General features: G+C 39.4%; 1 protein-coding gene across 2 annotated transcripts in view; it reads right to left on the bottom strand.

Annotated features, from left to right (window-relative positions):
* Nucleotides 1-26,964, bottom strand: part of LOC138761815 (E3 ubiquitin-protein ligase HECW2-like) — a 333,777-nt gene that overhangs the window by 290,682 nt on the left and 16,131 nt on the right. The window contains exon 1 of one of the 2 annotated variants that reach the window (XM_069934589.1): nt 17,153-17,233. The exons of the other annotated variant lie outside the window; for it this stretch is intronic. The gene's annotated coding sequence lies outside the window, so the exon portion shown is untranslated. Of the gene's footprint in view, nt 1-17,152; nt 17,234-26,964 lie in introns of those variants that run through there. 2 annotated transcript variants of the gene reach the window in all.

Here is a 26,964-nt window from a genome sequence, read left to right as displayed (position 1 = left end):
TTCAAAGCAAGTCACAAACCTACCCACATTCTGGTGTTGCTAATCCCAGCCCCAATCACACTTCCAGCCCTCAGACTGTTTCCCAGCCCCAGTGCACACTACTTTCACACTTTGGATCACAGCTCACATGCCAGGTTAATGAATGAGCTAGATAAAATTGGACCCCTTGCAGATAGCGAGGGTAGGCTGAGTGAGAAGTCAGAGGAAATGGGGAAAATTTTGAATGATTTCTTTGCCTCGGTATTCACTAGGGAAAAAAATATTGAACCAGTTGAAGTAAAGAAAAATAGTGGGGAGGTCATGAAGCATATAAGGATAACTGAGGAGGTAGTGATGGCTGTGTTGAAAAAGATAAAGGTGGATAAATCTCCGGGACCGGACAAAATATTCCCAAGGACACTCAGGGAGGCTTGTAAACAGATAGTGGTGCCATTAACAGAGATATTTAGGATGTCACTGGTCACGGGGGTCGTGCCAAAGGATTGGAGGGTGGCGCATGTGGTTCCACTGTTTAAGAAAAGGTCCAAATGTAAACCTGGGAATTATGGGCCCATGAGTCTGACATCTGTGGTGGGTAAGTTGATGGAAAGTGTTCTGAGGGATGGTATTTACAAATTTTTGGAGGTACAGGGATTGATAGGGAGTAATCAGCATGGTTTTGTCAGGGGTAGATCATGATTGACAAACCTGCTTGAGTTTTTCGAGGGGGTTAAAAAAAAGATTGATGAACAGAAAGCTGTGGATGTTGTCTATTTAGACTTTAGTAAAGCTTTTAACAAAGTTCCCCACAGGAGGTTAGGAAAAAAGGTGGAGGCATTAGGTTTTAATAAGGAGGTAGTGAAATGGATTCAGCATTTGTTGGATGGGAGGTGTCAGAGAGTAGTGGTAGAAAATTGTTTGTCCAATTGGAGGCTGGTGACTAGTGGAGTTCCTCAGGGATCGGTCCTGGGTCCACTATTGTTTGTTATATATATTAACGATCTGGAAGTAGGGGTGGAGAATTGGATAAGCAAGTTTGCGGATGATACAAAGATTGGTGGTGTTGTGGACAGTGAGGAAGATTACCGTAGATTAAAAGGTGATTTAGGAAGGCTGGAGGTGTGGGCTGAGAAATGGCTGATGGAATTTAATACAGATAAGTGTGAGGTGTTACATTTTGGAAAGGCAAATCTAAATAGGTCATGTGCATTAAATGGTAGGCTATTGAGATGTGCAGAGCAACAAAGGGATTTAGGAGTGATGGTAAATAGTACCCTCAAGGCTGATACTCAGGTAGATGGTGTGGTGAAGAAGGCATTTGGAATGTTGGCCTTCATAAATCGGAGTATTGAATTCAAGAGTAGGGAGGTTATGATGAAATTGTACAAGGCATTGGTGAGGCCAAATTTGGAGTACTGTGTACAGTTTTGGTCACCAAATTATAGGAGATATAAACAAAATAGAGAGAGTGCAGAGAAGGTTCACGAGACTGTTGACAGGATTTCAAGGTTTGAGTTACAGGGAAAGGTTGTGCAGACTGGGGCTTTTTTCTCTGGAGCGTAGAAGATTGAGAGGGGACTTGATAGAGGTGTTTAAGATTTTAGAAGGGACAGACAGAGTAAATGTGGATAGGCTTTTTCAATTAAGAGTGGGGGGGATTCAAACTAGAGGGCATGGTTTAAGATTGAAGGGGGAAAATCATAAGGGGGAACATGAGGGGAAATTTCTTTACGCAAAGGGTGGTAGGGATGTGGAATGAGCTTCCGGCATACATGGTTGAGGCGGGATCATTGGTTACATTTAAGAAAAGACTGGATAGTTACATGGAGAGGAGAGGACTGGAGGGGTATGGACCAGGTGCTGGTCAGAGGGACTAGGAGGGTGGGAATTTGTTACGGCATGGACTAGTAGGGCCGAACTGGCCTGTTCTGTGCTGTAGGTGGTTATATGGTTATGTTGAGCCATAATGATTTCCAAGCAATTGGGTAATTTTAATTTTACTAAACTGTGGTTTATACTATTTCAGTGTTCAGTCTGAACTGAACCCAAAAGAAAATTTTCAGTTTTTTAAAAAAATTTGTATTTCTCAATGCTGAATTAAGGAGAATAGGATTCGCAACGTCACTGTCACAAAGGGTGTTTTCTCAAGTTATATTTCATAATATAATTTTACATACATTCTCCCATACATTTTTAAGACAGTAATACAGTAGTAACAAAATAATTTGTTGTATTCATAAATGATTGGATATCAATTTAATTACAGGCAATGTGACGACAGTATTTGTTAAAATGAAAAAATTATAGCAAGTGTGTGCAGAGTGAGACGACATGGGTAGCTATAGACTTGTGACTTATGGAGAAATCAACTTACAGACAATTCTTGGACATGGAACAGAACTCTTATGCAAAGCAAATCCTTCCAAAATTATTGATTCTACATTGAACTATTTTTAAACAACAATTCCATGGAGAGATAACATCATGTCCACACATATAGATGACATTACATAAATAGGATAAAGCTTGTGACCTAGTGAATAGTTAACCAGCCTGTGATTTGGTACATCATTAACCTGCTTATTGTTGACCTTTTTTCAGGTCCATTAAGCCTAATTATGTTCAAAATTCTTGCATTTAGTTTAAAGGAGCCTCTCTGTAATTCATAATGCTCTAAGTTTCTCACAGTTAACGTTCAAATTATATTACGCACCATTAGGCTGACATTCAATTAGAATTTAGTTCTTATTCCTACCAAACTGATTAAACACTATCACTTATCAAATGCAGAAATTAAGATGAAGAAAGTAAACAAGGAAAAATCTGAAGTGTTGGCTATGAAGCTGGAAAAATGGGATATTGTGACATAAATAATGAAATCCTCAGGGCAAAGATGCATATCATGCTTCAAAAGATTTATGTCATGCAAACACTTAATAAAAATTGTTATTGCATCTGTGCTTCCCTTATGTTCAAGTGGCAAATTAGGACCTCCAATTCACTGTTTACTCAGTCGGAATGAAGAGTCAGCCGGAGATAATTTTTCACCATTTTTGCTTTTGTAGAAAGTAACTTTGAATCATCTTAATTTTAGAAATTCATCCTCTCCCTTTCCAACCATCAAATAACATGCTTGTCACTAAAAACTACGTCCCTGAATTTTATGCTATGACAGCCAATAAAAAATAACTCTTTTAAAAAGTTTTGAATTTTAAAAGATATTTAAAATGGCAAAATCCTTTTACTGCCGCAAAATGTCAAACAGCCATCAAGCAAGTCCAAATGCAGGATTTCAGGATCTATCACCTAAAGCCTAATTCCAAATCACCACTTACACCCAAAAAGCTTCCAGTGAATCTGTCCAACCAGGCAGCAAAAGAATGGGTGCAGATCACAAAAGTGCTAGAGAAACTCAGCAGGGAAGACAGTCAATATTTCAGGCCTGAACCCTTCTTCAGGAGTGTCAAAAATCAGACAGACACCAGAAATAAGGGGGAGGATCACAAGCTAACAGGTAAGTGATAATGGGTGGATACAGGTGGGAGGGTAGAAGAGAAAGATACTTGGAAGGGATAGGGGGATAAAGCAGAGGGCTAAGAAGGAGAGTTCGCTGATGAAAGGAAAGGAGTGGGTGCTGGAAGAAGGGAGATAGAGGAGAAAGTGAAAGACCAGAGCAGGGGGTTAATAGAAATTGGAGGTCAATATCGATGCCATCTGGTTGGAGACAGCCAAGACTTTTTTTGAAAATTTTATTTAAGAATTTTATAAAATATTACAAAAAAAGAAAATACAAAGATACAAAAATACAGATATATAAAAAAGAAAAGAAAAAAATACAAAATATGAAAAATAATGGTAATATCCCCCCACCCCCCTCTACTAGCTACACTATCTTAACTCTCTCCCCCACCCCTCGGAGCCTTACAAAAAATTAAACATTTAAAGTTAATTAATCAACATACCAACTCTTTGTATAATTTTTACTTAAGATCAATAACCATACAATCCAAATATAAACTCCACATTTTAACAAAAAAAGAATAATTATTTCACAAATTATATGTTATTTTTTTCCAAATATAAACACGATTGCAGTTCATTAAAAATTTAATAACTTTTTCCCAAAAGAATTTAACTTTCTTACATGTCCATACACAATGCATAAAAGTACCTGTCTTTTCTCCACATCTAAAACACAAATCCATTAAACTAAATCCATATTTCTTCAACTTCTCAGGAGTCAAATATAATTGATGAATAAAATTATAATTAACCATCCTATATCTCACATTAATTTTGTAACACTATCAATACACATATTTGACCATTCCTCCCGAGATAATTCAATATCTAAATCTTTCTCCCATTTCTCATTTGTCCTATATAACCCAACTTTATCCATCTTTCCTTGCAACAACCTATATATATATATATATATATATATATACGATATAAATCCTTTTGTTTCCTTATCAACCATTAAAATCTCAAACTTAGATTGACTTGGTAAAATTAAATCCTAACCAAATTGTGTTCACAAAAAATCTCAAACTTGATAATAAGCAAAAATAGAATTTGCAGAAATACCAAATTTCTCTTGTAATCTATTAAATGTAGAAAATTTACCAGCCTCAAAACAATCTTGTTTAATACTAATTCCTTTCAGTTCCCAATTTTTCAAATAAGGATTATTTAAAGAAAATGGAATTAGTTTATTCCTCAGAATAAAACAGCGAGAGCAGCATGCAGTGGAGACAATGGGTCACTTGGCCAGACAGAGCATAAAGTACCACACACTGTAGTATGAACGTATTGTAGAGCAAGACAAGTAACTGCAATGGTTCATCACCTATTTTGTCTGGTGCACATTACAAAATCTATCATTGCCTTTTACGTTTAGCACTCTACTGATCTAACAGGTGCATCCCTTTATATTTTTCCTAATGTTGCATTATCCCATCCATCACACCCAGTGACTCTCACCCTTATCCAATCTATGCCTCTCTTTCCTGATCCTTGCAATGAGCCTTTTTCCTTTCTTGTTGGTGAGAGAGGAGGAAAGGGGGAGAGGGAGAGAGAGAGAGAGGGAGGAAGGAAACAAAAGCAGAAGCAGGGAAAAGGGGAACAGGAATGCAGGGACTCAACAAAAAAAAGTCAGCCATTCGTTTGCATTCACAGACATAGCTTGACCCACTCAAGTTCCTCGAGCTTTTTGAAGTTTTTTTGCTACAGATTTCAACATCTGCAATCCCTTGGGTCTCCAGCACAGTGGTAACACCTTCATCAGAACAACTGCAGTAGTTCAAGAAAGGGACTCACCGGAACCTTCGAGAGCAAATAGCAATAGTCCTTGGCAGCAATCTTCGGATCCCCCAAAAAAAATTCAAGCAAAGCAATGGCCCTGATGCAAATTGCCACAAACAGCAACATATTAAAGAAACTGCAGAAAATCTGTGAACTCTGAATGATCATCTACAAATTAGAGCAACATATGATCACCTACATATCAAAGAAATTTTAAAATATTGATGGGCAATTATGACCTTCATTTTAATTGTGTTTAAAAAGGCAGTAAAAATAATCCACAGTGCACAGGGAATACTCCAAACCAAGAAGAACTCTGCACCAATAATCCCGTTTCATGTGTTTGCTCTTGCTTTTCACTTTATGACTGCATATTTCCATTTATTTCTTTCTCCCTTTTACCTCCCCCCTTACCAAAAACATTCACCCCTTTCTCTCACCACAGCTGATGAGTATTCCCAGCATTTCTCTTTTCATATCTTAATCTAGAAGACAAAGGCTGCAAGAAGTGATGTCAATATATCAGCTACGATATCAGGCAAATTAGAAAATCAAATTGCAGCTTTTAATTCTGGTTTTAAGATTAAACCAAATGCCAAAGAGGGATTCAACAAAAGATAAAAATGATTTTAATAGAAAGAAATGTAATTACCAACATATGACAGAATTAATTGTTTCTGTCAAATGGTTTATTCCATTACAGATGAAAATCTGTGAGTAAATGTTTGGCTATATTTATCTGTGGATTTAAATAACATCATGAAAAACTCAAAAAGTTGTTCCAAACCTTAAATTATAAGATTGCAATTGTGACAAATATGTAATGATCCAATTGAAATATGGCAAGAGCTGAATGCAACAAAGGAGTGGCAGAAGCTAAATTATTCTTCAATTTTGAAGAACCCAACTACAGAAGTATTAGAAGAACCTGCCATGATTTGCATTGGTTAATAAACTTTATACAGCTTAAAAACAAAAAAATGACATTCCCACATTTTTCACATCTCAATGTGCAACTTACTTCAGTAATTGTAGTGTAATGTAATGTGGTATTATTTTTGCACACATCACATTACAATAAAATCATCAATCAGATTTTCCTGAAACCATTTCCATTTCTTATTCATCATTTTCTTAACTACTCAGCAACAGTGCCATTCCTTTCCTACTGGGGCCTCATTGAAAAAGGCTACTACCAATGATCAGAAGGGGCTTTTGTAGTGAAGCATACCCCCAGCAGTTTTATTTCTGCCCCTTACTCAATGACTGTGTTTTTCTCCTTGTAAAAAATTACTTTCCGCTTGAATATCTACTCAACACAATTCAATTCACTGAGCATTCCACAGAATTCACACCATCCTCCAGGACCGATTGGGGAAAAAAAGTAGGCCACCTAATGGTCCTATGGACCACCTAATGAACATATTCATATCACGTAACCGAACATCAGTTGGACCAACACACCTGAACCACACATCATTGCAAAAAGTAAACCTTTTCAGTCAGTGGCACAGGATGGGATAAGGAGAGGAGAGGTAGACATATCTGTGAAACTCCTTCAATTCCAGAATCAGTCAGGTTTCAGGAAATCATAGGGACCAGGTTTAGTGTTCAACATGTCTCCCTTTTTGAATATTGACAAGTTCTTTGCTCAAAGGGCACAATTCTTGACACACATCATGCACTGATTCTTGCTTCTTTTTTTTTAAAATCCATCCCCAAGCCGACCAAACCACTATATTCACCAAATCTAAATAATTACTTTAAAAATATATAATCTCTTCAATAAAATGCAAAATATCTAATCCTATTGTGGGTAAATACAAGTTTGCAGAAGTGTTCTGTAGGAGGTCCATGTCACCACAGCACATGTGAGCAGGAATAATCTCTGCCTGCTAGATCATGCAGTTAATGCCAAGCTTGAAGGTGAAGACCTTAAACCATCATCTCTTCAGAGAGCTAAAGACTATGCTGAAACATGGGAGGTTGTGCTTATTTTATTACTGATATTTCCTCAGGCTGAGGTAGTAGATCCTGATAAAATCCATTGACCTCAGTTGTTGTGTAGTGGAAGCAATTTCATCAAAGTGCCTTTGTTTCATAAGATGCTTTTTTTTTTCTTTTTTTTTTCCTTTTTAAAACAACTAGATTTATTAATTTAGCAACCAGCACTAAAAACAGACACACACACCCCAGACCTCACGTGGAAGCATCCGTCTAGAATCTTCCCAAGATGCAACATTCTCCAGATGCTGCACCCTCTGTTTCTCACTCCTCCTGGTGGTAGCACTCTATCACTACAACTCTTTTTTTTTAATTTTTTTTATTTTTTATTTTTCACACCATAAAACACGTTAGCCATGATATACACTTTTTCATTTTCACACATATACAGTGACTTTTATAAGATGCTTTCAAGTGGCCAGAATTACCCGAATGGAAAGCCGCCGAAAATAACCGAATGCAGTTGTCAGGAAGCCACCTGAAAGTGGAGAACCTGGCCCCGAGGAGCACTTACCTAACCCTCCTCAGGGGGGTAATATTCTCCAGCTTGGAGCACTCCCCCTAGGCAAGGCAAAGCAGCTAGCAGCTTTCAGGTGTCTTGCAGCAGGTGGGCTGTTGAAAGTCAGCCCACTGACACCTACCCTGCCTGACAACTTGCCAGCGCGGGACTACGGGCCCCTGACGTCCCGCACCGGCCGTTGCAGCTCTGTAGCCCCGCGCCAGCCACAGTTTGGTGTCAGTTTATAGAGAATGAGGAAGGCTTATTAGTTGCAGTTAATCTTTCATATTGAATTTTGCATTCTGGAGAGAGTTCTACATGAGCTTCAACATTTGCGTCAACTCAACTCAAACTCAACATTTGCGTCCTTAAATCTGATAATTTATGACAGAATTTCTGTGAGTTTTGGTTTATCATTGATCAAGAGCAAAGGATACATCAATAGGGAGCAACGCGCAGAGATATTGTCCTGGTGAAAACAAACCAACAACTGTTTTGTGGACGACAATTAAAGTTTATATCTTTTCCATTATTTTCATGTAGTGCTGCTACAAGATGCTCCATAAACAAGCCATGACTAAGGCCACAGTCCACAGGAGCCGGCATTCGCTCGGATGCGGCTCTCCTTCAGCCGACATGTTCAGGTGACAGAAAGGAGTCTTCTCCGAGGCCACCTGAATGTCCCAGCTGCACTACCCCAGCCGCATCTGCCCATTATCTGCGTCCAAACACCTGAAGGCGGCTATAGATTCAGTGCACAAGTCAAAGATAACCCGGGGATTTCCCACCTAAGCTGCAAGTTTGGAGAACTGTCAGTATCTGAAGATGACGCGCGGACTGTCATCTCCTCCAGTCAGAGTAAGTACCTGGCCAAGTACTGAAAACCTATGCTGACCAACTTACTAACATATTCACGAATATCTTCAACATCTCACTCCAGCAGGGCATGGTAGCCACTGGTTTCAAACAGGCTTCAATCGTACTGATACCCAAGAGGTTGGTAACGTGCCTAAATAACTACCGACCAGTGGCACTAACATCCACAATTATGAAGTGTTTTGAGAGGCTGGTGTTGAAGCATCACAGCTCCTGTCTGAGCAGCAACATGGATTTGTTCCAATTTCCCTACAACAATAGGTTTAGGCCAGTCCTATCTCAGAGGCTCTACACAAAGCCCTGGAACACCTGGATAACAAAGATGCATCCATCAGGGTACCTTTTATTGACTACAATTGGCATGCAACACCATCATCCCCTGAAATGTGATCTCAAATTCCAAGAGCTGGGCCTCAATACACTACTATGTACCTGGATTTTCTCACTTCCAGACACCAGTCAGGGCAGAAATCTCCAGGAGTACCAGACCACTACATGGGTGGATTCTTAGCACCCTGCTCGACTCACTTCACACTTATGACTGTGTAGTTTGGTACAAAAACAACCCCATCTACAAATTTCCTAACAATACCACAACAGTGGATTGTAATAAATATGTTGGGGGGGGGGGGGAATTAAAAACTTAGTTATATATGATGCACCAACAACAACCTTATACTCAATGTCACCAAAACCAAGGAACTTATTGTGGACTTTAGGAAAATCAGAGGCGTGCGATTCAGTGACCATTGGGGGATCAGAGGAGGAGAGGGTGAACAAATTTAAAATCCTGGGAGTCACTCTCTGGAGGAACCTTTCCTGGACCCAACACACCAATGCCATCATGTCATAAACACAACAGCACCTCTACTTCCTCAAGAGTTTGCGGGCATTTGGTCTGACATCAGAAATGTTGCCAAACTTCTACAGATGTGTAGTGGAAAGTGTACTGACAGGCTGCATCACGGCCTGGTAAGGGGACACCAATACCTCGGAGTAGAAAGCCCGACAGAAGGAAATGGACATAGCCCAGTACAGCATTGAACAAACCCTCTACATCAAACACTGCCATCAGAGAGCAGCAGCAATCATTGAGGATCCACACCACCCAGGACATGCTCGGTTCTCTGCATTGCCATCAAAAGGCATAGATGCCAAAAGACTCGTATCACCAGATTTAGGAACAGTTGCTACCTCTCCACCATCAGAATCCTAAACAACAAACTCAGGGACTCACATAAGATCTCTTACTTAGCACATTATTTATAACTGAATATTGAAAGTGCTGAAGGAACTTAGCAAATGTTGCAGCATCCATAGGACAAAGATATTTTTAATCAAAAACAGACTTTATTCACATTAAATTATGTACAAAAGGAAAATCATTCGAAGTTCCCCCCCCACCCCACCCTGCCAAGTTGCATACCCATACATTTCATCACTGTTCTTTCATCTCTGTTTACACCATTGCCAGCACTTGTCGTTACTTCCTCCTCTGTTGTTTGAGGGGCTTCCCCTCGGTATTAACTCTCAATGCCCAGTAATGGAAGGAATCTAGACTATGGCCCTTCTCCACAACGCCCTCACCTTGGCTACACCAGCCTCAGAACATAACTCAGCACATACCTCTGCAGCCTGGAACATGCCAGACAGCAGCATTCCTGCACTGTCATCTCCAGGAAGACAGACCAACATGCATCTTTCACCAAGTTGATGGTGTTCCAGCAGTTCTGGACGTCTGACTCTGTGTGTCCCCAAGGACAGTCTGTAAATCAGAGTCCTTTGCACTGCTGCTTCTGGGATTGGACTGTGATAAGTCCCCTTGCATCCTTCTCCGGATACTCTGAGCAAATTTGCATTCTGCAGAGGTGGGCGACTGCCTCCACTCCACAGCAGTCACCTCGGGGATAGTGTGCGTTGTGGGTGATGTTCCAGTCGTACAGAAAGGATCTGACCAGGAGGCCATCCAGGCCAAGTTCTGGTGCTTGTTTGTGAGCACTTGGCGACAAGGCGTTATGCCAGCGCACCTGGACGGTCTGCCAGAGTGTCCATCGAGTCCTCGTCTCTCAGTGTCTGCAGAATGTTCTGTGCTGATTACTGCCTGATGGCCTTGTGGTCCAAGGTGTTTAACTGGAAAAACTTGTCCTTGAAGGATAGTGGATGTGGCAAAGTCCATCTTACTGAACATTGTGCAGCATCGGGGCCAGACCCATCTCAACTCCTGAGACAGTTAACAGATGATGCCCTCATACTTTGGTTTCACACACAGCCTGATGTTGCCATACATGAAGGTAATCATCAAAGTGATCTCTTCTTATGCCCTCATCCTTCCTGATGGATTCAACAAATTATGCAGCATGCAAATAAGACTGAAGAGAGAGGGCAACCTGGCCCGACTCCATACTTGTTGGGGAAACTATATGTTCCCCACCTATTAATTTGGATTGCACTATTGGATGTCCATGTCGATCAATTTAATCCAATTCCAGATTCCCACCACAAAGCTAATTTTGGAGAGTTCACCCATTACGTACATGTGTGATATCCAGCTGAAAGCCTTATCCTGGTCTCAGCTGATGAGTCAGGTATTCACCTCACTGTCCTGCATGTAGGCAATGCTACCTCGGAACAAAACAAGGCTGTCAGAGTTTTTCCTGCCCAGGACCATGAAGGTTTGGCCTGGGTAGATCATCTGCCCCATGGCAGACTTGACTTGATAGGTGATGGCTTTGGACAGGATTTTGTAGTCAACGTTTATCACTGATATGGGTCTCCAATTCTTGATATCCTCCTTCTCCCCCTAATGAGGGTGATGATGGTGTCTAACATGCTGCCTGCAGGAAGCATACTGTTATATACTTTCAGCAGGTCCAGGCCCACCCAGTCCCACAAAGCCATGTACAATTCAGCCGGTAAGCCATCATTTCCGTGAGATTTTCTTTACCAAAGGAATGGACAGAGTCCATCAGCTCCCCCAGGGTAATTGGTTGGTCTAGATTCTTCCATTTGCTGTCACTAACACTTCAATATTCATGATTCTTTTAATTATCATGTAATAAAGGTGCAATATGAGATGAAATTGATTTTAGTCCACCATAAGGCAGACAAAGATTCGCTATCAGCAAAAATTGCCCAGTGTCCCTTACCATCAGAGAAAGAGAAGCAAGAGAGTCCCCCAGAGTCACCGAGTGTCCATAGGTTCATATCCAGCGCTCCCATACAGCCTTCAGTTCAAACCATTGGCAACCCGAGCTCCAGATCCAAACCTCAACATGATTACAAAGCCGTCAGAGCCCTTGGCACTCTCTCGCACCCTGGTTCTGATTGCTGCTGAGGTGTGGCAGTCCACACCCCTGTATGAAAATCAGGACTTTTGGAAGATATTGCAAGTCATTTATACACCGCATAACGTGTTTGACACTGCGAACACAGAGGGTAGATATTTTAATCTCCATTGTTGTTTATTGGAGTCTTCAGTTCTCAATCCTCACAGCTCAATGTCAAAGATCCATCATGGCCTAAGATTAAAGGAGGATAAACAAAAAGTAACATTCTCATAAATCCATGGGAATCCCAGGCTCTTCACTCCTCAAATGGAGAAAGTGTCCAGGAAGACACTGAAATCCACTCAACTCTTCTTCAAGGGCACAAAGAACTCCCGTAGAACAATAGCAGATGTTCAAGGACTCATTGATGGATCTGAATGAATATGATACAGTGGTGCTGTGAGGAGGAAACAGATTTGGTCGATCTCAAAGGCAAGGACTCTGGACAGTTTTGATGGGGCAGGATTTTATTCACAGAAGGCAAGTGTGGGAAATGGTAACAGGTGCAGCGCACACATGCACACACACACACACCACACACACACACACACACACACACACACACACACACACACACACACACACACACACACACACACACACACACACACACACACACACACACACACACACACACACACACACACACACACACACACACACACACACACAAGCCGTGGGGAAAGTAATAGCAGACAATTAATAAATAACGTGGGGAAAATAGTGTGGGAACAAAATACAGACACACACACAATGAACTGGTACATATAATGATCAAGGAAAAAAATCACTACAATGCCTCACCACCCCTTGACTCAGTGCAGGCATGGCTCTATGCGACAAGGGGCACTAATCACTAATTAAATGCTCCCAACCTTTTTAACAGTGTACATCTTACCAAAAGTTTCTCCAGCACCCTTCACATTTCTAGGCCTGGAGTGAAGCAGGTCCCAAGCTGGCAAAAAGAGAGGACAAAGAACACATGGCACCTTTATATTGCTGGAGGGTCCAGATTGTTAGCAGGAAAATAGCTCAGTGCCAGGAGGGTTAATCCAATTACAACAGTCAAAGGCCCAAGGCTAAGTACAGGCAGGTGGGAGAGTCCAGTCCAGGTAATTTACATGGATTATTGGCAAGGTGTGCACTAATGGGTGGGTGCGGGCCCAAACTTTGATTGGCAGCTGGCGAGTCCTCTGACTTGGCAGGGGGTAGTGCTGTCACAAGACAGCCACAACCCTTCCAAATACAATCTACCCCTCAGAGGTCACGCCATCAACAATCATGAGACAATCAATAACTCTAAGTACATGTTATAAGTAAAAACAAAAAGACATGTTAAAAAGAAAAACAATATTCATCAAGTGGGTCAATATATACACTAGTTCCTTCCGAATGCTGGACAAGGCACAGTCAAATTCAATGACAACGCCTCACCAACCAAACAAGTGGTTACTGACTTAAATACTTTACAGAACAGTTTAGACCTTTCAGCCTATGATATTATGCTAATCTATGTAAACCAACTCCACAACAATCTAATTTCTTCCTACCTTACAAGACAATTTTTTTTACATCCATGTGCCTATCTAAGACTGTCCCTATTTTGAATGTCCCTATTTTGAATGTCCCTATTTTGAATGTCCCTATTTTGAATGTCCCTATTGTACCAGCCTCCTCCACCACCACCCCAGCAATGCTCACTTCTAACATTACCCTGAACTTTTCTCCACTCACCTTAAACTGCTATTTGCTATTGTCACCCCAGGGAAAAGGTGCTGGCTATCCACCCCGAGCCCCTCATAATCTTATCTATTAAGTCACTGCTCATTCTTTGTCACCCTACTAGCTCTGTCAACCTTGGTTCATTGGACATCTTCTCTAATCCAGGCAACATCCTGGTAAATCTCTTCTACACCCTCTCCAAAACATCTATATTCTTCCTATAATGAGGTGACCAGAATTAAACACAATACTCCAAAAGTGGTCTAACCAAAGTTTTATGGAGCAGAAACTTTACCTCATGGATATTGAATTCAGTCCCCCAATCAATGAAGGCCCACACATCATAGGCCTTCTTAATCACCATAGTAATTTGCATGACAACTTTGAGGGATCTATAGACCTGAATGCCAAGATCTCTCAGTTCCTTCACATTGTTAAGAATCCTGCCATCAACCACCTTCAAGTTCAACCTTCCAAAGTGCATCACTTCACACTTACCTCGATTGAACTCATTCTGCCACATATTTATGCCACTCTATCCCAACCATATCCTGTTGAAACCCACAATAACTTTCTATACTATCTACAACACTTTGTACTATCTGCAAATTTACTGACCTACCCCTCCACTTCTTCATTAGTTATTTATAAAAAAACCAAGTTAAAAGGCACAGGAGTCTCAGAACAGATCCCTGCAGAACGCCACTAGACACCGACTTCCAGATAGAATATGTTCCATCCACTACTACCTTCTGCTTTTTGTGAACAACCAAGGATCCTTTAATCCCATGCATCATGATTTGCTGAATAAGCCAGTAAAAACAATGAAGCATCTTCACAAGCCCACAGCCCCTGGCAACTCTGTGTTCCCAGTTTCTGAGGCTGACAAGAACAGAACCTTTAGGAGGGTGAATCCTTGAAAAGTGACTGGCTCAGAGCGAGTACCTGGCAGTGTCTTTTAAACCTGTGCGAACCATCTGGCTGGAGTTTCAAACATCTCATTACAATAGTTGCAGGTCCCCATCTGCTTCAAAATAACTTCCATTCTTCCAGTGCTCAAAAAGAACAAGGTAACATGCCTCAATGCCAATCAGCCAGTGGCACTGACATCTAACCATGATGACAAGGGATTGGTTCTGGAGCAGATCAGGATGGATCAAGGATCCATCTCAGGATGGATCAAGGCCCTCTTCAATTCTCTTATCATCACAACAGATCAATGGCAGTTGCCATCTCACTGGCCCTCCACTCTATGTTAGAAATCTGCATCCAAATCCTCTTGCTTCCCACTGATTTTTGCAATATTATATGCTTTCTCTTTTGCTTTTATGCTGTCTTTGACTTCCCTTGTCAGCCACAGTTGCCTTACCACCACCCCCCCCCCGCCCCCCACTTCAGAATGCTTCTTCTTTGGGGATGAATCAATTCCGTATCTTCCAAATTATTCTCAGAAACTCCTGCCATTGCTGCTCCACCATCTTCCCTTTTAGGGTCCCCTTCCAATCAACTTTGGCCACCTCCGCTTTCATGCTTCTGTAGTTATCATGACTCAACTGATACATCGAATTTTAGCTTATTCTTCTCTAATTGCAATCACTGTCAAAGGGTTCCACATCTTGAATTCCCCAATCAAATCCAGTTCATTGCACAGCATGGAATTCAGAATTGCCTTTTCCCTGATGGACTCAACCACCAACTGGTCTTAAGCCACCACCACATAAACATTCCTTATCCTTGGATCAAGAGGCAACCTGATTTTCCCAGTCTACCTGCATATTAAAGTCTTCCATGACCACTTTAACATTGCCTTTTTGACATAACTTCTCAAACTCGTGTTCCAATTTGCCTTGGTTGCTATTTGGAGGCTTATTTATAATTCCCAGCAGGGTCTTTTTGACCTTTGCAGTTTTTTAACTCTACCCACAATGATTCCACATCCTCTGATCCAATGTCCTTTCTCACTGAGGTTTGCATTTCATCTTTTATCAGTGCCACCTACCCTCTCTGCCCACCTGCCTGTCTTTTTTTATAGGATCTATAATTCTTGGATACTGAGTTCTCAGCTGTGATCCTCTTCCAAGCATGACTCTGCTGTGCCAACAGAGGAGTCATACCTGCCAATTTCAAACAGCCCTTTAAACTCATCTTGTACACTGTTCATTTAAATACAAAACCTTCAGTCCTGTATTCACCACCCTTCTCACATTTGTCTCCGTATTGACCAGGGTTAAATTTTTATCCTATTCTAAATTTTCTGTCCCTTTTTATTCAGCAGGTTTATCTATACTTTTCCATTCCATTGAACCCACCCCCTTCTCCTTAGTTTAAAGCCCTATCCAGTCTCAGATGTGTGATTTGCCAAGATTCTGATCCCAGTTTGGTTATTACATCACCCATTCCCTGTTCTGCTAATCATCTCTTCTCTCGTGCAGTTTTCCCAAGAATTGTTCATGAAGCTTGCCAGAAGATTGTGCAAACTATAAGTGGAGTTACAAACAGTCATAATTCCCTGTTCTCATCAGGGCTGCATAAAGGAATTACTTCAAAATGCCATAACAGATAAATATAAGAAATATTAACCATTTTTTTTAAAAAACTTTGTTACACAACTTCACAAAAAGAGTAAAATATCTTTTATTTTTAATTCAGGCACCTGCCTCCTTTCTGCTCATACCTTGACAAAGAACACTGTGTGACCTGTTGAGTTTCTCCAGCACTTTTGTGTATTAAACTACAATCACAGCATCTACAGGCTGTTGTTTAACTCAAATATCACTAATTCCTCACACATGAATTTGAGACTAAAAGTCCAGAGTTTCTTCCAAAGTTAACGAGGCCTGACAACTACTGATCGTGTTGATCATGCATAGGTTTCTCTGCTCTCTTTAAAAATTCCATTCAAGTTAACAATCAGTTTCCAAAACAAGCGAGCAGCTAATTAAAAGCAGACTTTGTTGTTACATACAAACCTTGTCATTCACAGGCCTCTGCCAGAAACATTCTTCTGCAATAAAAGTACATTTATTTTACACAGTTTGGAAACAAAAACATAAAGGTGAAATTGATGGGATGCACATTTTACTCAGATTCTTCTGGATCAATGCGAGTAAATTTCAAATACTTCTTAGAATAAGGCTACTTATTGGATTCAGATTATAGCAGGTTGAACTGCTTTTAATCTAGAGATAAAGCAGTGTATTTTAACAACATTCAACAGAAACCTCGAGCCAATAAGTTTTCTAGGAGACCAAGAGAGAGAAAAAGTAAAAGGCTACCAAGAAAATAACTTGTGGAACAGCCAAGTTTTCATTAAGTCTTTTTTGAAAGTACACATTTGTTTTCAAAGATGTGGGACCCTGTAAGAAACTATTTATTTCAAAGTTAAATTGTGATATCACTAAGTTTATCAGCCGTATTACACTGTATTTTCTCTTTCACTTACCCACTTATGAACAGAACTTCTACTGACAATAGAATCTCTCCACTGACTTTGGAGTTGAGATTTTGTTCTCTTGAAGAATGTCAACAGGAAATTACATCAACTTCCAGTGCATTGAGAATTGTAATAAAATGGCAACACGCCAATTCATGCCTACTTCCAGTCTGCTCGATATTCCACTGGGAATGGATTATGGAATTTTTTTCCCTGGGTATATTGAGAAAAAGCAAGAAAACTGCATTTTCCAAGATAATCCTGCAACTGAGTAAATCATTCCAAAATATTTATATACATTTATTTAAAATTATATCTATATGATTTTGTGATTATTCTGTGTATGTATGTGCACCGGGGTCTGGAAAAATGCTGTTTTGTCTGGTTGTAGTCGGATGATAAGAAACTTGAACAATCCCAGATTTTTCAACTACTTCAACTCCATTAGTTTTATTTTTTATTTAATTAAGTACTGAATTTAACTTTTGACATTAAATGAAACTTCAAAATCATCAAATGAGTTTGTCCAATCTTGCTCCTTTTTTACAAAGAAATTTAAGAAAGAATGCAGACTCTTCCCAATATTTCTGACAGGTCTATCAATAACCTTTTTAAACAAAGAGTTATTTTATGACTAAAACAATGACAACTGTATTTCCGTGGACTCAGTTTCAGTACATTACCACACTTCAAACTCTCAATTCACCACCTATCCATCAATTAAGCAAAATATATTTTAAAACAGATCAAAGAAATTTTGAAAGATTTATTATTTTTAAGAGTTGTAATTTTTAAAAATTGATAAAAGTAGATACATTGCTTAAACACAACTGAAAGAAATTCAAACAATAATATTGCCATTTTCCTCTTACTTGAGAGAGCACTAAATGATTTATCAGTATTTATATCTGCAATGCTAAATATTACATGAATTATAAACCCCATGGGAAGTTAGCAGTGCTTCATTCCAAGAACGTTATGGGTTGCAACACTGTGCAGGAGTAAAGCTGAATATCTTGTTTTTATGAAACAATCTAGAAAAATTATAAATATATTTTCTGAACTCAATGATCCATTTTAAATTGATTTCTTTTTAACCATAATTATATACTTTCATTAAAATCAACAACTTTTGAAGAGTTGGGTAGGGTGATAGAAGTTGTGGCTTGGATAATCAGACAGGAATCAGAACTCACCTTAGACTTGCACACCATAGCTGCATGACAGGAGGTGGGGGGGAGGGGAGGGAGAGAGAGAGGGGGGGCAGGGGAAAAGAGACATTTATAACTTCCTTGAAGAACTACAATAGAGTCTGTACTGACAATAACCACACCAGCAGTGCAAGTATAAGACAGCTTTAATAAACTAATATGTACTCTACAAGGTCTTGTCTCTCTGGAAGGCAAGTCTGTAGCTCTGGACTACTTTATATACAAGGTCACCGGGATGACCCCTGGTGACCTAGTGGTGTAATTACATATCACCACAGAGTCTCGGTGACTCCTCGGAGCTCTCGGCCACAGTCACTTAGGGAGAAGCGAGGGCACGTACTGGGAACACACAAAAGCAGGCATCACATCGTGCGACTCACCCACCTGTCCCTTCGGCCCCCTGCTGTTTCCACATAGGCCATACAAGTCAACTTGGAATCCACTAAATCAGAATGGAAGTGATCATCATTGACCAAGAAAATGTTCAAAATATATTGCACAGCTTTTCTTCTCCCAATATTCATCTCGACTCAAAACATATTTTTTTGATAAATGAATGTTAAAATGCTCTTCTGATTTTTTTTAAATAATATTGATTGTGCTATCCAAAAAATGTGATGAACAGATGCACCAAAATTCTTATTTGCTGCACCCACACAGGTATAGAAGATACGCCGACCTCATCAGCATATATTAAATGATGATCACCATATGCCAAGACAGAAAAAGAATATAAAATAATAGATAAATAAATATTCAGTTGTCATGTTACATAATAAATGTTTGCATTTCTTTTACTTTTGAAAATCTTTTGTATACAAGGCAATCATTAAAGCACCATTCTTGGTGCTTTTACATAGGTTCTCCACTCAAAAGAGATTAGCTCTTTGCTGAAATTAAAAATAGAAAGAAAGTAATCATTCCTCAGATTTACTTCGACGTAACATTATTTGATCGAAAAATTATTTATTTTAGGCTATATTTAAATTTAAATTTAGACATACAGCGTAGTAACAGGCTATTTCAGCCCACGAGTCCATGCTGCCCAATTTACATCCAATTAACCTACATCCTTGGTATGTTTCAAAAAGTGGGAGAAAACCAGACCCCTGGGGAAATGGGGAGAACGTACAAATGCCTTACAGACTTGGAAATACTATAAGGGAGGATTACAACATCCCAACTTTAAATATTATTACTGGGTGGGCCAAATGAAATTTGACACTTCCCTCTTTGATGGAAGAGATAAGCCTTCATGAGTAGAAATTGAACTGCACAAAGTCGGGGAAAGAGTGGCAGATTTTACATATAAATGGATTGTTAATTCTAATATAGCTGGAAAAGAAACACCAATAATAAAACACATTTTGAGTATCTGGTATAAAATGAATAATTTAATTGGTACAAGAAAAAAATTTACTCCAAAAACGCCTTTGTTTCAAAATAGACTAATTCCTCTGACGATGGATAATTTAATTGTACAAACATGGTTCCATAAAGGGATCAGCTATCTAGAGGATTGTTACGTACAAGGGCAATTAATGTCCTTTGAACAATTAAAAAATAAATATAACATTATAACAATACAATCTTTCGTTACTTTCAATTAAGAGCTTTTCTTAGAAAAGAATTAGGTCTGACTATGACATTACCAGAGTGCAGTGAAATGGAGATTCTAATTCGAAAGGGAACCACAAAGAAATTCATATCAGTTATGTATTCTATAATCCAATTGAGCACTCCTCAATGGGAGTTAGATCAAAACAAAGATGAGAATCAGATTTGATTACTAGTATTGATGATAAGACCTGGTCGAATTTGTGCTATGACTGTATGACCAACACAATTCATGTAAGATATAAACTAGTGCAATATAATTTTTTTGCATCAGCTATATCTTACCCCACAAAAAATACATAAATTAGATCCTAATTTTGATGATATATGTTTTAGATGCAAGGAAGAAATGGGTACTTTTTTTTTTACATTCCACCTGGTCATGTTCCAAATTGAAACTATTTGGGGGAAATTTAAGAACTTTATTAAATCAAATTATTGGGAAACAAGTGCCTCCAAGTCCAGAACTGTTTCTTTTAGAAATATTATGGACGCAAGACCTAAAATGAGGCCGTCCAAATATCAATGAGAGTTTCTTAAAATTGCATTGGCAGTGGCCAAGAAATGTATTGCAGTTACCTGGAAGTCTGATTCTCTCTTGGAAATTGCCCGTTGGAATACTGAAATGCATAGTTGTGTTCCCCTTGAGAAAATTACATACAACTTAAGGAAAAAATGTGTTTTTGTAGGTATGGGAACCTCACTCAAAAAATGTAGAGTTGAATACTTAATAAATAAGATACTTATTCTACTTATTTTTCTTCCTTTTATTTGAAATTTAGATAAAAATAATTAGGCCTTTTCTTTGTTGAATTGGATTTCAGATCTAGACACCTCCTTCTCTTCTTTTTCTTCTTCCTTTTTCTTTATTTCTACCGCTTCCTCTTTCCTTTATTTTTTTCTTTATTTCTACCGCTTCCTCCCCTTTCCTTTACCTTTTTCTTTGTTTCTATTGTTTCCTCAACTTTTTTCTTTATTTCTATTGCTTCCTCCCCTTTCCTTTACCTTTTACTTTGTTCTTAATTTGGGGTTTTGTTTGAGGGAGGGAGGATAAGGGTCATATTTGGAACAGGTATTAACGATTCACATTTAATTATAATTTAATGATTTATTGATAATTTGGCATTGTTTGTTGATAAAATCAAAAATTAAATATTCCAAAAGAAAACAAATTCCTTACAGTCCGTGCAGGATTTGAACCTCGGTCCCGATCGCTGGCGCTGTAAAGATGTTGCACTAATCGTTACACCAACCGTGGTGCCTTATACAACAAAGCAACAATTATCAACTTCCTGCCTACATAATTTCCTTCAATAACAGTCCATTATTCTTACTTCAAACATATGGCATTAATTTAACAAGTTCTTACCATATTCAAATTGCCTTTTCAAGTCTATTTCTTCTACATAATACTTCATAATTTAAAACTGGTGATCAATTATCAAAGGGCATCATAGAAGCTATCTTAACAAGGAAATGTCAATGCACAATACCAAATTAAGAAACTCGATAATCAAAAAAATTCCCACATATACCATTGCATCCTTTAAGAAGCTTTACTTTTAACCTGCAAACTGCTCCTTTAACTTTCTATTACAAGACTTGCATGTACTGTTGTCCTCATACACTTTTCTATTGCTGAAGTTACTCAACTTGAAAAATAAATTAAATTGATAAGTAAATATGGAATTTAACTCTGACAAATGTGGGCTGTTGCACTTTAGGAACTTTAATCTGAGCAGAACTTGTATAGTAAATCGCAGAGCCCTGGCGAGTGTTGTAGAACAGAGATACCTAGGGGTACAGGTACACTACCGGAGTTTGTACATCATGTTATAATTCTACAAAATGTTAGTGAGACCATTCCGTACTGGCCACCCAGCATTTGGAAAGAGGGAGTGAAGCTGAAAAGATGTTGCTGGGACTGGAATGATTAAGTTGCAAAGAAAGGCTGGAAATTTTATCCATGGTTCACGAGAGGCTGAAAGTTGACCTTAAAGAGGTACAGTATATATCATGAAGGGAAAAGAAAAATAATTATAGTCTCTAAGGTGAAAGAAGAAAGTTTCAAAAGTGACTTGAGGAATGACTTTTACCTCATAAAGGATGTGAAATGAGCTGTCAGAGGAAGTGACCGAGGCAGATACAATTACAACATTTAAAAGGCACATGGATGGCAACATGGATGGGAAAGGTTTAGATGGATATGGACCAGCTGAGGACACATGGAACCATCTTAGATGGTGAATGTGGCAAGTTAGGCCAAAGGCTCTGTTTCCATGCTGTAAAAATCTTTGAACCAAATGGATACAAGTGATTTGATCAGCCAAAATTGTGAAAAAGTATCAAAAATTAACACTTTCCATGATGCACTTTAAAAAGCAGATTGCCACATATATTCCCACTCTTGACAGTGGAATATTCACAGCCGCCACAGTCCAGATATTTTCCCCTACGATGGTCCATCTAGATAAATGGAATTCAATTAATTACATTGAACATGGTTTATCAGAGAGGAATTAAACATTATTAAAGGGGTGATACGAATTGTGTGACATTCTTTACTCCAAATGGAGCACGGTCTCACTAACAGGTTCAACATGATGTTGAGTTTTGCCGACCTAATGCTTTCTTCACACAAAAAAAACCCCAGCTCAGCAAAAATAAATATAATTTTATGATGTTTTCTTTTACCATACACTCGTCGTTTTTTTTTAAAAAGAGAAGCAAGCAGAAAATACAAGTCCCAGTAGTTTGTCTACTGAGTGAAAAAGCTTTGATATTAACTCCTAAATAAGTAACTTTGCACCAATATAATGAAAGAGAATAGGATTTAAGCTCAACCAGGTGTGTTGCAGTACATTCCTTAAGCACCAACACCCACAAAAGAATTCTAATAAATACAAGTAGTTCTTTCGAGCAGATAATTTCAAATACGAAAAACTTACTATACAAGATTGTGGATAGTGGGATGGGATGAGGTCAATTATTTTCTCTTTTAATTGGTCATTTATTTTTTTTAATTTTCTAAGATCATCAACCAGTATTCCATCCTCAGCCAGTATATGAAAACAACAGACATTCATAACCATTGGTAGCAAAGAATTACTACACTTCTCCCTCCCTCATGCAATGCTAGAAGCTCTGCATTTCATAGTGTGAAGCTGTCCCAACAGAGGTTTCTAGTTATCAGCACACTACACTTAAATACAAAAATAGCTTCCCTCTATCCAAGTGACTGGGCTTCAGAAGAACATCACCAGGTGTTGAGGATGGAAATAAAACAAGAAAGTCTAATGACGCGGGGGTGAAGTGCAATTCACAAAGGCGCTGGAGAAATTCACCAGGTCGTGCAGCATTCATAGGAAGTCCCTGGCCCGAAATATTGGTTATCCTTTACATCTCATGGATGCTGCATGACCTGCTGAGTTTCTCCAGGACATTTGTGTACTGAAGATGGAAATGAAAGGTGTTATACAAATTCAAGGGACAGTGAGTGATGGAGGTTCATGCTGGCACCTCAAACACGAACCACGTAACTGTCATAGCAAGTAGCCATGGGCGCAGTTACCTGTTCCCATCATCAAGCAGTAGAGGGTCTCTGGATGCCAAGTCCAAGCCCCAGTATCCAGCTGCCAACCGTCCATCGCACCTCCTTGAGCCCTGGTCCCGCTTCCCAGAAGCTGCTGGTGACGATGACCTGGGGAAGGGCCATCAGCCACTGGACCCAGCTGAAGTCCACCTTGCCCAAACACGTTCAACCTCACTGCGCTCCACCACACTAACAGAAGCTGCACCAGCAGCATGACCTGTGCTGATCAGCTCAGGCTGAACCTGTCAACGACTGTGGATCACTTCTCATCTTAAGATACTGATAAACTGAGGGCTACAAGTCAAAGGAATTGTAGTTACATGTTTGGTGGGCACTAACATCCCTGATCTCTTCTGTAAATTTAACCGGAGTTCCATGGTTAGCCTTATAAACCAGAGTAATGAAAAGGAAAATTACCTAATATTACGTGCCAGCTATTGACCACCGATCTATACTGGTCCCATTTCCCCGTATCCAGGAGATGGCATCCAGAAAAATGCAACAGAGTAAATGATGAATGTCCTGGGCTAATTTCCTTGCCGTAGGACTTCACGACTCTTCCCTCTATTATGAACAACTGCTGATCACATCTGCTCAGTTCTTCAGGTGACATTGAAGCCTGCTGATATCTACCACAAACAGGACTCGACAGTGAGAGCTTTCACACAAGCTGTTCATTTGTGACCAAAGCAAAACCATATCAAACACTAACTGACAAATAGTTTCATAACATTCTCAATGTTTCCAAAAGGTGAATGACAATATTTAGATAAAGTGAAAATAAATAGTTAATAATGTTGGATATTTCCATTTTTTTTAAAAAAAGATTTCCACTCTTTCTGGTGCCATCAACATGACCGATGTTATTGATTCCAGAAATTGTTAACTAAATACAAAGCCTATAAATTGATAAATTTATCCACAGACATTCTTTGTATACAGTCAACATACAAGATAACTGTTTTGGAGATGAACAAAGATTATTTGCTAAATATAACATGCATTTAAATTTTTGCTACCTGATGCTCTACGCATGTACTAATATCACCCAAAACACTGATATCTTTGGCTTGGCTTCGCGGACGAAGATTTATGGAGGGGGTAAAAGTCCACGTCAGCTGCAGGCTCGTTTGTGGCTGACAAGTCCGATGCGGGACAGGCAGACACGGTTGCAGCGGCTGCAGGGGAAAATTGGTTGGTTGGGGTTGGGTGTTGGGTTTTTCCTCCTTTGCCTTTTGTCAGTGTGGTGGGCTCTGCGGTCTTCTTCAAAGGAGGTTGCTGCCCGCCAAACTGTGAGGCGCCAAGATGCACGGTTTGAGGCGATATCAGCCCACTGGCGGTGGTCAATGTGGCAGGCACCAAGAGATTTCTTTAGGCAGTCCTTGTACCTCTTCTTTGGTGCAACTCTGTCACAGTGGCCAGTGGAGAGCTCGCCATATAACACGATCTTGGGAATATACAAAACAAAATCATCTAAGTCAAAAGATCACCTCCTAGACCACCTGACTGACTGTTCTTCCCCACCAACCACTCTAACATGAAACAGGATAGCAGCAGAAATGTGCACAATTCATCCATAAAAGGCCACACTTACAGTGCCCTCCATAATGTTTGGGACAAAGGCACTTTTCCCCTTTATTTTCCCCTGTTCTCCACAGTTTTAAATTTACAATAAAATAATTCACATGCAATTAAAATGCACATTCCAGATTTTATTCAGTGATACTTATATACATTTTGGTATTACCATGTAAAAATTGCCGAATGTTTTATATATATTGTCCCTTCGTTTCAGGGCACCACATTATGTTTGGGACATTTGGAGTACTCAGATATGTTTAATTGCTTCATCAGTCCAGGTATAAGTGACCTAGGCTTGTTTCTAAGCTTTTGATCCCTTTTGGAGTCTGTAGTTGCCATTTTCAACATGACGACCAGAGCTGTGCCCCCCAATAAAAGTCAAAGAAGCCATTTTGAGGCTGAAAAAGAAGAAAAAAACCAGTAACAGACATCACCCAAATCTTAGGTTTACCAACATCAACCGTTTGGAACATCATTCAGAAGAAAGAGTCCACTGGTGAGCTCAATAATCGGAAAGGGACCGGCATACCAAGGAAGACCTCCACTGCTGGGACAGAAGAATTCTCCAAGAATGAAGAAAAATCCCCAAATGTACTGTATGTCTGACAGATCAGAAACTCTTCAGGAGACAGGTGTGGATGTGTCAATGACTACTGTCCACAGTAGACTTCATGGACAGAAATACAGAAGGCACAGTGCAAGTTGCAAGCTTCCACACTTTGCTCTTGCTATCACTCTGACAAAGATCATTCTTGGACACATTTGTCCATAAGACCTTTTTCCAGAATTCTGCTGGCTCTGTTAATTTTTGCAAACTATAATATTGCCATCCTTTCTGTGACTAACTAGTGGTTTGGATCTTGCAGTGTAACCTCTGTATTTCTGTCCACAAGTCTCCTACAGGCAGTTGTCATTGACACATTCATACCTGCCTCCTGAAGAGTGTTTCTGATCTGTCGGACAAGCGTTTGGGGATTTTTCTTCATTATGAAGAAAATTCTTCTGTCATCAACAGTGGTATTCCTTGGAATACCAATCCCTTTCCGATTACTGAGCTCACCAATACACTCTTTCTTCCTAATAATGTTCCAAACAGTTGATTCTGATAATCCTAAAGTTTGGGTGATGTCTGTTACTGTTTTATTCTGGTTTTTCAGCCTTACAATAGCTTCTTTAATTTTCTTTGGCACAGCTCTGGTCGTCATGTTGAAAATGACATCTGGAGACTCCAAGGATGATCAAAATCTTAGAAGCAAGCTAAGATACCTTCGCTGATGAAGCAATTAAACATCCTGAGTACACACAAACACCCGTAAAGCCAAATGTCCCAAACATTATAGTGCCCTGAAATGAGGGGACTGTGTATAAAAGTGCCACAATTTCTAAATGGACAAACCAAAATGTATAACGACAACCGTGAATAAAAATATGGAAGGTGCAATTTAATCACTTGTGAATTGTTAGATTACAAATTTTAAACTGTGAAGCACAGGGGGAAATAATGGAAAAAAAAGTGTCTGTCCAAAATATTATGGAGGGCACTGTACAAATGCTTATTTAACTTGTATTGATGCATCATTTCAGTCTGAACTAGAGCACAGTTTCTCATTTAAAAGTGAAGTTGTTTCACTGTTTTTTTTTACCTCTAAAAATATTGTTCAGTTTTGTTGCATTAGCTTGCAATCTATTTGCTTGTTGCCTTAAATTTCTTGATAATCCCAGCAAGAAATAAGAGGCAGATAAGCTTTCATCAAGCATCAATCATTGCCCTGGCTGTCATTTAATACATTACGTTCATTATGACTATTTGATGGCAATAA

The sequence above is a fragment of the Narcine bancroftii genome, chromosome 4 (genome assembly GCF_036971445.1).
Source record: "Narcine bancroftii isolate sNarBan1 chromosome 4, sNarBan1.hap1, whole genome shotgun sequence".
Lineage (NCBI taxonomy): Eukaryota > Metazoa > Chordata > Chondrichthyes > Torpediniformes > Narcinidae > Narcine > Narcine bancroftii.
This window is presented reverse-complemented; position numbering and strand designations above follow the sequence as displayed.